At 43.0% G+C, this 12,535-nt stretch overlaps 1 protein-coding gene across 24 annotated transcripts in view; it reads right to left on the bottom strand.

Moving 5' to 3' along the window:
• Anks1b (ankyrin repeat and sterile alpha motif domain containing 1B) overlaps nt 1-12,535 on the bottom strand; it is a 1,082,674-nt gene that overhangs the window by 33,030 nt on the left and 1,037,109 nt on the right. The gene's annotated exons all lie outside the window — the stretch shown is intronic.

Below are 12,535 nucleotides of genomic sequence, written 5' to 3'. Positions count from 1 at the left end.
TGGATTTTTTTTTTGATCAGGTTTCTCTGTATACCTCTGGCTGCCCTGGAACTCTCTCTGTAAACTAGGCTGGCCTCAACTCAGAGATCTGCCTGCCTCTGCCTCCTGTGTGTTGGAACTAAAGGCATGGAACACCATGACAAGCAGAAGATGAATTCTTAAGATCTGGCAAAGAAACTAAAAATGGAGCTAGAGAATGTCTCACAGGTGATGTCACAGAAGCCAAGGAGCACCCTGATTAGAAGGCAGGAGCAGTGCCCAGTCTCCTAAGAAGGAAGAGGATCCTGGAAGCAGTGCATAGAAAGTGGCAGAGGAATATTGCTTTAACTAGATTTATGGGTAAAATCCCAGCCTCAATAACAAGCAAGATCTGTTACCTATTGTGTTAGTGGCAGTTTGAGGAGAAGGTGGGCAGTGGGCAGAAGATCTGAGGGCCAAAATGGTGGTTTCTATCAGCATTGAGAGAGTCCCTGTAAGATGCCCATCTAAGCCCCATACAGCAAAGAAAAGACAAATGGTTCTCACCATTCCTGTTCCCTTGGCAAAGGCAGCTCTGGGATGTCGGTGTTGAGGCTGGGTACAAGTCTCTATGGCGTCAGTGTTGGAAGTGGCTGTACATTCTAATATAGAGCCCAGACTGTCCTCTCCCTGCTGAGTTCTTGACAAGAACATGCTGAACTTGTTGAGCTCCAGCCACGGAGCTCAAGGGGACCATGGGAGATCTTCAACATTGTGTTCCGCCAGGAAGGCAATTGTATTCTCTAGAAGGGCCAACAATCGTGCCTCTTGATAGGGGAGTTTCTGATGGTGTATTTTGACGGAAGGTTTCCAAGAAGTCGTTTTATACATAACTTTTAGTGAAAGATGAACACTTGTAAAAAGAAGGCAAATCTATTCAGTCTTTGGGGAGGCAGGAAAACCAACAAGCGTTCACTTCATTTCATGAAAGCTCTACCGCTTTCATTGGATTTATAGGGTAAAATCCCAGGCTCTGTAACAAGCAAGATCTGTTACCAATTGCATTAGTGGCAGTTTGAGGAGAATGTGGGCAGAATACCTGAGGGCAGCAATGGTGGTTTCTGTCAGCATTTAGAGATTCCCATCAGATGCCCATCTTAGACCCTTACAACAGAAAAGATACCTGGTCTCACAGTTCCTGTTGCCTTGGACCACAGAGCTTCTGACCCATCCTGGGTGGTTGAAAGCAGTCTTGACTCCCCCAATTTGTTCTCTAGTATGCCCTCACTGTTTCCTCCTCCCAAGGGCTGAGGATGGTGACCCCAACCATTCACTACTCAAAGTTATAAAGGCTGAGCTCAGAAGACCTGGGCTTTAGGACCTAACTGGCTGCTTTGCTGGGTGTCTACCTGCCTGCCTGCCTGTCCATCTGTCTGTCTGTCTGTCTGTCATTACTATGCTCCTATGTTTTTGTGGAAGATGCCATTTATTAATTTGTATAAAGAAAATTGCCACCCGAGGGGCTCAAAGCAAACTTTGGTTTTAATTGCTTTGCCCTGTTCCAGGGTCCTTGTGCAATATCTCAGGTTTCTTAGCTTCCAAATTCCCTTTCCTCTGGCTGGAGCCAGCCTTACAGAAGGGGCCTGGATGTGTAACGAGGGCCTCCTAACTTGTGGAGGAAGGCTCCAAATAAGCTGTTCCACATCTTTCTTCCTGCGAGAGCGTTGCAGCCGAATGCAGCCATATTTTCTTCATGTTTTCCTAAGCTAAGATTATTAGTCTTTTATTATTGCAAGAGAAACAGTATTTGGCTGAGTAGAGATGCTGCATTTCTGAAGCCTGTAGTTAGTTCTTAGTCTAGATGCTCCTGTTCCACCGAGCAGAGCTGAGTCATAACTTCATATCTGGAACACTTCCTAAGAAGTAGCTGAACACTTTCAGATTTTTTTTTTTTTTTTTTTTTTTTTTTTGGTTTTTCGAGACAGGGTTTCTCTGTGTAGTCCTGGCTGTCCTGGAACTCACTCTGTAGACCAGGCTGGCCTTGAACTCAGAAATCTGCCTGCCTCTGCCTCCCAAGTGCTGGGATTAAAGGCATGTGCCACCACCACCCGGCTACTTTCAGATTTTTTAAAAGGGTAGTTTTAGATTTATCAAGAAAAAGAAATAGTGATCTTTTCCCTTTCCTGTTGTGTGTATTCCTATGTGCATATGTGTTCCTGTGTGCGCCTGCACATGTATAGAGGCCAGAGAATAACTTCATGGCTGTCATTTTGAGAGGTCCACTCAGACAGGATCTCTCACTGGCCTGGAACAAGATGATTAGTCTAGTAGTTTACCTGGCTAGCTAGTGAACCCCAGGGATCCCCAGGGATCAACACAGGAGCCATAGTTCCATTGGTGGATACAAAGCATGTACCCATGGAGACAGCCTACTAGCTACCCCACCTCCATCTCTTTCTCTGTCTCATCTGTGTAGCTCAGGCTAGCCCTGAGCTCCTAATCCTCCCTCAGCCTTCTGAGCCTTGAGGTTAGAAGTAGTATCTCACTTTTTAGTTCAGAATCTACAGTTTAGGCACATTCCTTCTGAGTGCATGGACCCACTGAGCTCAGAGCATGCTTTTCCTGGGTGTGAATGAGGGCAGAGAGGCTTAGAGGCATGCAGTTGTGCAACAGCAGGCTAGACCAGAGTGAGGCTTGTGTTTAATCATTTGTGCCTCAGCAGCGCAGATGGAGGGAAAAGAGTAAGACAGCCTCAGTAAGCCTTCCCTACTTCCTTCTTCCCTTCCTTCCTTTCTTGTGTATATGTGTGTGTGTGTGTGTGATATGTGTGTATGTGTTTGTGTATATGTGTGTGCATATGTTTGTATGTATGTGGTATTTGTGTATGTTTTTGTGTGTATATGTGTTTGCGTATTTATGTGCATATGGTATGTGTGTTTCTGTGTGTATGTATATGCATATGTGGTATGTGTGTTTGTGTATATGTGTGTGTATGGTATGTGAGCATATGTGTATATGTATTTATGCATGAATGTATATATGTGGTATATGTATGTATGTGTGTATATTTTGTATGTATGTATTTGTATGTGTGTATGTATTTATGTATATGTGTGTACATATGGTATGTATGTATGTGTGTGCATATCTGTGTATATATGTGCATATATGTTTCTATGTGTATGTATGTGCATATGTGGTATGTGTGTGTATGTGCATACGTGTATATGTATGTATGCATGAATGTATGTATGTGGTATGTGTATATTTTGTGTGTATGAGTATATGTATTTATGTATATGCATGCATATATGGTATGTGTGTATGCGTGTGTGTGATGTGCAGGTGCACTCACCCATTTGTACATGGATGGAGGCCAAATATTAGCACCAGGTGTCTTACTTTGCGGTTTTTCTTTATCATTTAGAGACAGGTCTCTCACAGAGCCTAGCTCACTGTTTTGGCTCAGTTAACTGACAGTGAGCTTGTACACTCTCTTTGCGTCTGCCTCGCCAGTGCTAGGGTTATGTGCCTGGCCTTAATGTGGATGCTGGAGATCCAGACTCAGGCCCTCATGCTTGGGCAGCGAACCCTTTACCCATTGAGCCATCTCCCCAGCCCTCAACCTTCTTTCTTACAAAACACTCGGGTTACTCACAGCGTATCTGAAGCACAGGCTGGGGAAGAGATTTCTATGGCTACCCCAAGAATACTTTCTAATTAGACTTTCAGTCCTGGATCATAACTATTTTGCCATCTAATATTTTCTGTAGTTAGTTCCAAAGCCTAATGATGATGTTCAGTTTCCCAGGCATATTTAACTAAGATCTAACAGTATCATCTTGTAGCCTTCAGTGACTTTCGAATGGTTGAAAACTATAGGAGGCAGAATCAGGGTTTATGCAGCAAAACCAGCTAGGCTGTGGGGAGAATAAGGTATGGAAAGCAGACTTTGGAATAGTTATTCAGGAATAGCCCTCGCCCTGTAAAACTTAGTGCCAAGATTGATTTCTGAGGAAAGGCTTCTTGGGCCTCCCATGCTGACACGTTTGTTTCTCCATCTTGTCAATGCTTATCTTTTCATGGGTTCTGCTTCCTTGGAAGAGTCTAGAAGACCACTCACAGCTGTCTTGACTCCTTCCTCTGTAACCATTGGTAGACGGCCCCGGGTTTAACCCTAAGGATTTGCCATTTTATTTTAAGGTCAGAAGTAGATGATATAGTCATTTAATAGGGTACTCTCCTGGCTGCCGAGGCCAAAGGCTGACCACAGCACAGAGCTGGGGTTATAGAGAACCTTTCTGAGGGCCGTGGTACCTCAAGCCAGAGAAGATGTGATGTGAGGTTATCAAGAGGCTGCTGGGGTAGAGCTTCGGTGATGGGTGATTTTACAGCCTCAGGGAGAAGGGCTGGGTTTTTATTTCCGCAACTTGCTCCCAACACAGGTACCAGAAAAGGTAGGAAGGAGCTCTTAGGGGGTTAAGGTGATTCTTGGTGGCAGCGGGGATCCTTAGAAAATAGTTTAGGCTTTCAAGTGTCACTACTGAGTGCCTCCTTTGGCTGAGAAATGTGGCCGCTTTTGTGGCCTCAAGACCTCTGCCCCAAAGACTGAGGGAACAGAGACACTAACCAAGACTACATGACATGAACAGAGTGAGCAGTGACCATTCCAAACACATCTCCTTGCTTAGAGTGTGAACTGCTAAAGAGCTCAAAAATAAACTCCTCCCCAAATCTAGCACATTCCAAAGTGATGCCCTTAACTCTGTCCTAGGCCTGGCCAATCTCCAGGCACAATGACACAATGGCATCTACCCAGAACAGATGACCTACCCAGGATCCTCAGCAGAATGCCCAGGGGACTAAGGCAGTGGTTCTCCACCTACAGAGTGTATCTGAATTCTGTGCCCGTATCATGAAAATCCTGTAAAAGACTGATTATGGGGCCACTCCCAGAGGCTCCACAAAGTGGGCTGGGGCCTGCACATTTGCAATTCTAACAAATTTCCAGATGCTGCTGACGCTGCAGGTCTGGGGCCCACACTTTAAGTGCGACTGCTCTAAAGATGCAGTTGATCAGTTTGATTGAGAGTCACTGTCAGTGCTGCTCTCTGACGCTGTGCACGTAAAGCCAGCCGCAGCACCCTGCGTTCATTCCGAGGAGCTAGTTTATCAAAGTGCATTTGACAAGTGATTTAAAAAAAAAAAAAAATTTCCCATTAGCATTTAGCTACAGCTCTTGGTCTTGAGAGCAATTAGCAAGCATTATTTAATCCTTTCATGGTTTCCAGAGGGCTGTAAGAGCTGAAAACATTCTTCACATGAAATAGAGATACTAGAGTTACAGGCAGAATAGATGTTGGTAAGACTAGGCGGCTCATGCTTCTCACGAGGTCCTCCAGTCAGCGGGGAGGGGCGTGTCCAAGACAGCAAGCACCTGAAGCTGAGAGACACCAGTGGTCACTGTCCCTCGTGGCTTGTGAGTGAGTTTTTAGAAGGCAGCTTGGCAATAGTTCCAAAAAGTTTTGAAATGGGTATACCCTTTGCCATTTAGTGGCTTATTTCAGGGACAGAATTGGCACTTGCAAAGACTCCTGGTTATATATATATATTTTTAAATTGGAACTGGACACAATAACCAAGGGAATTGGCTGAAAGATTGTTTTAACTATGGATTGGAATTTTTTTATTAGATGTTTTCTTTATTGCAAATTTTATCCCCTCTGAACCCCCCCCCCATCCCATCCCCTCTCCCTACTCACTAAACCCACTTGCTCCCGCTTCCCTGTCTTAGGGCATCAAGCCTTCATGAGACCAAGGGCCTCTCCTCTCATTGATGTCCCACAAGGCCATCCTCTGCTACGTGGATTGGAATATTGTAATTAACCACCAGAAATAATACTGAGGATGAAGAGTTACTGAAATACTTAAAAAAAAAAATTCCCAAATATAACTGTGGTTTAAAATAGACTGTAAAACAACAGGTACAGAACATTTCCAGGTTTTAGCGAAGGAGCAATGCCCAGGAGGGCCTAAGTAATCACTCTGAAGGATCACACATGAACAAAGTGTCAACAGGAAGGTGCTTACCACTTCTAGGTGGTAAAATTAGTTGTTTTCAATTCTTCCTCCTGGTCTCTGTTTTGGAAGCAGGTAACAAAGAATTTTTTTTGCAATTCTTTGCAATGACATGTTGTTTTGCAATTAAAAAATAAGGCTTAAACATTTGCGATTTTTAATTTAAGCCAGTTTATTGAGTCTTTATATGTGTGTGTGGGGGGGTGGGGGGTGGTACTCATGGTCAGAGGGCAAACTTGACCTCAGATGCTGTCTACCTTGCTTTTTTTTGTGCATATGGTATAGACATGTATACATGTGTGCACAATAGTTATCTTACTCTATTGCTTGACATTTTTTTTTTTTTAGATAGGATTTCTAACTGATGGGCTAAACTGTCTGTCTGTTACCATAGTCCTGTATTGAGTCTTTAAATCTATTACTTGTAAATACAACTTCAGCTGTGTGTATATGTGTGTACATGTTTGTGTGTGTGTATGTATATTTGAGTGTGTGCATGTGAGTATATTTGTGTGAGTGTGTATATATAGTCCGTTTGTGTATGTGTGTATGTATGTATGTATGTATGTATGTATGCATGTATGTATGCATGTATGTATGTGTCCATCTGGATTTTCTAATCCACTGAAGTGTTTCTTCTTATGTGAGGCTTCCCAGTACAGAGCACAGGAGCACAGGAAGACAGCTGAGTGCAGTGGCGCATGCCTGTAGTCTCTGCTAACAGGAGGCTGACATAGGAGATCTGTGAGTTAGAGCCTAGCTTGAACTTCATAGTAAGATCATGTTTCAACAACAACCAAACCCAAAACACCTCCTAAAATGGCATAGGAGGATATGCTTGGACTCCCGGCTTACTTCCACTTCTCCCTAGCTATGTGGCTAGCTACCCTCTCTACTCAGTTACTTCAATTCTAAAATGGTTAGTGCAACATCCCCTTTGTATAGTTATGAGGATTACACCAGATAAGTCCATGTTCTGTATGTAGTAAACACTGGTGGATTTCAGCCAGTGCCAGTATATTCAGAAGATCTTAGAATGTGCCCTTCCCCCAGCATACCAGGCTGCTATGCTGACATTCTGACAGTAATGAAATGGTTAAATGATGAACATTAAACATAGCAATACATTTGGGTCAAAGAGAACTTATTTCTTTGAGACGGAGCCTTGAACTTGCTACATAGCTCAGGGTGGCTTTGAATTTTTGCTCCTCCCAAGTGCTGGTGCTGCCCTATGTGGCCAATGATGCTCACTTAAGTAAACATATTAAGAAAGACTTTCAGATGAGTGGAGATTAAGGCAAAATAAATAAAGAGGGAAAGAAAGAAAGAAAGAAAGAAAGAAAGGAAGGAAGAGAGAGAGAGAGAAAGAAAGAAAGAAGGGAGGGAGGGAGGGAGGGAGGGAAGGAAGGAAGCCAGCAAGCGAGCAAGCTCTACCATCTCTCAGTGGACTGGGACGTGGCTCTTTGGTGGTTGTCGGTTATGTAGAAGGCTCAGGCTTCCCAATGAAAAGCCCAGGGGCCTCAGAAGAAGGCAGGGACCTGACTGTGATTCCACCGAAGGTGATGGTACAAAACACAGACCTCAGCTGACATTCGGGCAGCAGAACTTAGCCTTTTATACATTTGCCCCCTGCCTGGTTCCTAACTGGTTCCTAACTGTGCAAACGCTGCACATGGCATCTTCTCTCAGAAGGATCTGTGCAAAGATTGATGAACTTGCTCTATAGCTCAAGGTGGCTTTGAACCTTTGAATCATGGCTTCAGTTTCAGTTCCTTTTAAGGAAGGACACATTCTAACTTTAAAAAAAAAACCCTTTCAGCTTCTTCCTGGTGTTGCTTCTTTGAAAGCACAGGAAAGAGCAAAGACAGTGGTTGAGCGCAGACCAAAGCACCGCCTATTATCCAGAAATCTACATATTTGAAAAGTCACACGTTAGAGGTGATTCCAGCTTGAAAGTTTAAAAATTATACAAATTAAGGAGAACAGACCTAATGAGGCCTATGGTGAAAGTGCAAAGGCTCCACAATCTTAACTCTCCAAGCCTGCCTATTCCCGACTTCCTTATTCTCTCTTAGCCTCATTAAAAATCAGGTACTAATTCCTTCTTGTGCCCTCTGCTCCTCTGTTTCTCTTCTACTCCTCTAATTCCTCTTGTATGTGTGTTTTTGTCTGTCTGTGCGTCTCTCTGTGTCTATGTCTGTCTGTGTGTCTCTCTGTTTGTGTATGTGTTTCTGTGTGTTTGTTTCTCTGTGTCTTTCTGTCTCTGTGTGGTTTTTTTTTTGTGTGTATGTCTCTCTGTGTGTCTGTCCCTCTCTCTTTTTGTGTGTCTCTGTGCATCTGTCTGTGTCTTTCTGTCTCTTTGTGTGTGTTTTTGTGTGTCTTTCTGTCTCTTTTTCTCTCTGGTGTGTGTGTGTGTGTGTGTACAGCATGTGTGTATGTTGAGGCCAGAGGTTAACGTTAGGTGTCTTCCTCAATTGCTCTCCACCTTATTTTTTTGAGACAGGATCTCTCACTGAAGCTGTAACCCACTGATTCTGCTAGACCAGCAGGCTAGCAAGTTAAGCTCTGGGGATCGCTTTCTACCTCCGTAGAGCTAGCCTTATGGGCTTGTGCTGCTTTGGCTGGCATTTTCCATGGGGGATCTGCCTGAACTAAAGTACCCATGCTTGCAAAACAAGTGCTTTACCAACTGAACCTATACCCTAGCCTAGCCTCCTTTATTCCCCCTTTTAAGAGCAATTTCCAAGACCACAAACACCTGTGAATAATGCTAACTGCCAACAATGAGCCTGGAGAAAGTAAGTTTGCAGAGGGTATTACATTGAATCTAATGGCCTATGTTTTCTAATGGCATCTTTAATCTAATTAGGGAAGTGATGGGGCTCTGTATATTGGTGATGATTAAACTCCCGGCAAATTCAGGGGTGGTGGTATGAATAAGACCAGAGAGACCAAAATTAAATAGAAATTCACATTGGCCAGAACTATGTCCTAGCTCACCAAACACTGTACTTTATGGAATTTTCAAAGTGGAAGTTACACACAACAAACCCAAATCACAGAATGGCCAAAGTAATATAATTAGAGCTTTATAAAATTCAGTCCTATAGACACAACGTTTAAAAAAGCAACTTCCAATTGATTTAGGGACAACTGAACCAAATATACAACTATAGAGTTACATCGTCATCTTGTAATGAACTTCCTTTTTCATTTGTTTCTTCGTTTTAGAAATGGACTTCACAAGGTAGAAATGAAAGTCTGGGATTCCTAAACCTTAGAATACTCTTACATACTATGGGCATAGAGACCCAGTACAATGGAAGGAGTACCAGTCTCAGGGCTGGGTTAAAAAAAAAAAAAAAAAAGAAAAGGATTCTAAAGGAAATCTTCTCATGAATTTATTCAACCATTTGTAGGAAGAAGCCATCATGTTTGAGATGTGATGGAGGCATCCACTTTGCATGCATCATTGTATTTAACCACCACAATAAGGCAGGTACCACAGAGACAGGCACTTCACACCACCCCTGCTGTCCAGGGGGAGGGTTAGCATGAGCCCTCCCCTACTGGAATTTATCCAGTGTCATGTGAGGAAGATGGAAAGAAGGCTCTCTTCTATGGGGAATCCTGCAGAAAGGGCATCATATTTAGCACCCTAGAACTAATTATTTCCCTCCAGGGACTGATTAGGAAATAAAGCCTGTGTTTCAGAACATGGATTTAGCTAAACCACTAACGCAGAAGGCAACACGAAATGACTATAGTAAGATTAAAGAGATATCGTTTCTGACTCCCTATGACAGTAGTATATGTTTTTTGTAGTCTTAAGTGGGAATGTCAGCAAAGCTGTAGGAATACAGGAAATGAGCAGCCTGGCTACTATGCAGAAGCAAAACTATGGCTTAGTACCAAAGCCTGTCAGATGGGCTTTTATTAAAGAAAATCTAAAAAGACAAAGCAGACATGGCAATTTTGCTCAATAATATATTATCAGGGTTCAAAGACAGTTCTTACCAATTCTTCACTAAACACTGAGAAGAAAAAGGGGCATTATTCAGAGCTTGCAGCTAGGGGAAGAAATGTTGTACTTGTTTAGGAATGGTTATATTTTTACAGCATTGGTATACTTTCCAAAACATTGGAGCAACCAAGAAGAAATGGTAGATACATTGTTGCATATTTATAGAGTCCTAGAACTCTGTTAACAGGAAGGATGAGTTCTAATATATACCACAAACTTTAGTTAATACTGACCATGAATACCGGTCCTCTTAATTGTGACAAATGTATCGTTTTAACAACACAGGAGTTTCACAAAAAGAGAAGCTGTAAATTCAGTGGCTGTAGGGGGAATGTATGTGAGCACTGTAATTTAGGGACTACTTTTTTCTTTCTGTAAATCTAAAACAGCTCTGAAAACCAGAGAACTGCAGGGTAGAGAAACTATCATGCATGGTAACGGTAGACACAGGCCATTGTCAGTTTGTCCAGATATACAGGATGTACAGCAGCAGGAGTATTTACAGTGCCAATGGGAGTCCATCAGTTGTAACAAATGTACCACTTAGCTGTTGATAATGGAGGAACAAGCAAACATGTTGCTTAGTGGGCTGGCTAGTTTACGTCAACTTGACATAAACTAGAGTTATCTGAAAGGATGGAACCTCAACTTGGAAAATATGTCCACAAGATCCATCCATAAGGCATTTTCTCAATTAGTGATTGGTGGGCAAGGGCCCAGCCCATTTTGGGTGGTGCCATCCCTGAGCTGGTAGTCTGGGTTCTATAAGAAAATATGGTGAGCAAGCTATGATGAGCAAGTCAGTAAGCAGCACCCTTCCATGGCCTCTGCATCAGCTCCTGCCTCCAGGTTTCTGCCCTTTTGAATTCCTGCCCTGGCTTTCTTCAGTGATCTACAACAAGACAACAACGTGGAAGTATGAACCAAATAAACCCTCTCCTCTCCAGCTTCCTTTGTGTCATAGTGTCTCATCATAGTAACAGTAACCCTGATTAAGGTAAGTTGGTATCAGTGTAGTGGGGTATTGCTGTGACAGACCTGACCATGTTGTTTTGGGGAGGCTTGTGGAAGAACCTTGGAACTTTGGGCTAGAAAAGTCATTGAGAGCTCAGTGAGCTGTTTGTTATGTAGAAGCTTGGGAAGAAGATAAGAATGTTGAGAGCAGTGTAGACAATGGAAACCTGACTTGTGAAGTTTCAGAAGGAAGCAAAGACTCTACTGGGCCTTTTGTGTGAAGACTCTGTCAACTGGGGCTGAAGAACTGGCTGTGATTAAGAAGAGACCAGCATTACTGAAAGTGATCTGGGAAGTGTTTCCTGGGAGTCAGGAAACAGAAGCTGTCGTTCCGGAGGGAGTCAAGGGTTGTACCTTACGGTGGCCGCTGGACTTGGTAGTGTATGAGTCACCCAGGTGGTGCTAAGTTTTGAAGGTATGAAAGGGGACACGGAGAGCAGCTGAGAGGTACCATGTGGCCTGAAGAGACCCCAGGAGAAGCTATTGGTGAACGTGCAGCACAGTTATAATAGACCAGACCATCTTGAGATGTCAGTACCATGGGTTGACTACCAAGAATAGCAGCAGCAGAGGAGTGGAGAGATTTCCCCCCCAGTCTAGAAGACAATTCGAGTGTGCTGTAGAAGGCAGAGCCAGAGAAGTGACTCAGGCCTTTTGGAGGAGCCCAGATCATGAGTGAGCTCTGGATAACTGGTCGCTGAGCTAGTTACATTTTTGGAGTTTGATTTTGCAGTGCTGAGATTGGGACTGTGCCCTGGTTCTTCCCCCTAGAGGCCAGAAAGGATTTATGTAAGTTTTATTTTACAGGAGCTCTCAGTTGAGACTGAATTTTAAGATTTTGGATTTTAAGGAAAGTGAATTTTGAAGTATTTGAATTTTAAAAGTGTGACTTTTAAAGTTTGGAATAATAACATTATGATAATTATATAACATATTACATATATTATATATATATATTATAATGATAATATTAATGTGTGACCTTGGCAGTGCGAAGAACAAGAAAGGAAAGATTATGACTTAACAAGGTGTTACTGTGTCAAGTTGACAAGGGTTCAGTTGTGCTGGCTAGTTTTATGTCAACTTAACACAAGGTAGTGTTATCTGAAAAGAGGGATCATGTACTCAGCTCAATGGATGGCTGTGAGCTTCTACATCTGTATTATTCAGGTACTGTCAGAGTCTCTCAGGAGATAGCTATATTTAGGCTGGCTTGCCCTTCCTTCAGCCTCTGCTCCATAGTTAATCTCTGCAACTCCTTCCTTGGGTATTTGGTTCCCCCTTTTAAGAAGGAATGAAATGTCCACCTTTTGGTCTTCCTTCTTCTTGAGTTTCTTGTGGTTTGTGGGTTGTTCTTCCTGTATTCCAAACTTGTGGGCTTATCAGAGAGTGCATCCACTTATCAGAGAGTGCATACCACGTGTGTTCTTTTGTGATTGGGTTACCTCACTCAGGATGATA

The sequence above is a fragment of the Mastomys coucha genome, unplaced genomic scaffold, assembly GCF_008632895.1.
Source record: "Mastomys coucha isolate ucsf_1 unplaced genomic scaffold, UCSF_Mcou_1 pScaffold4, whole genome shotgun sequence".
In the NCBI taxonomy this organism is placed as follows: Eukaryota; Metazoa; Chordata; class Mammalia; order Rodentia; family Muridae; genus Mastomys; species Mastomys coucha.
The sequence above is the reverse complement of the archived record's forward strand: the minus strand, read 5'-3'. Positions and strand labels throughout refer to the sequence as shown.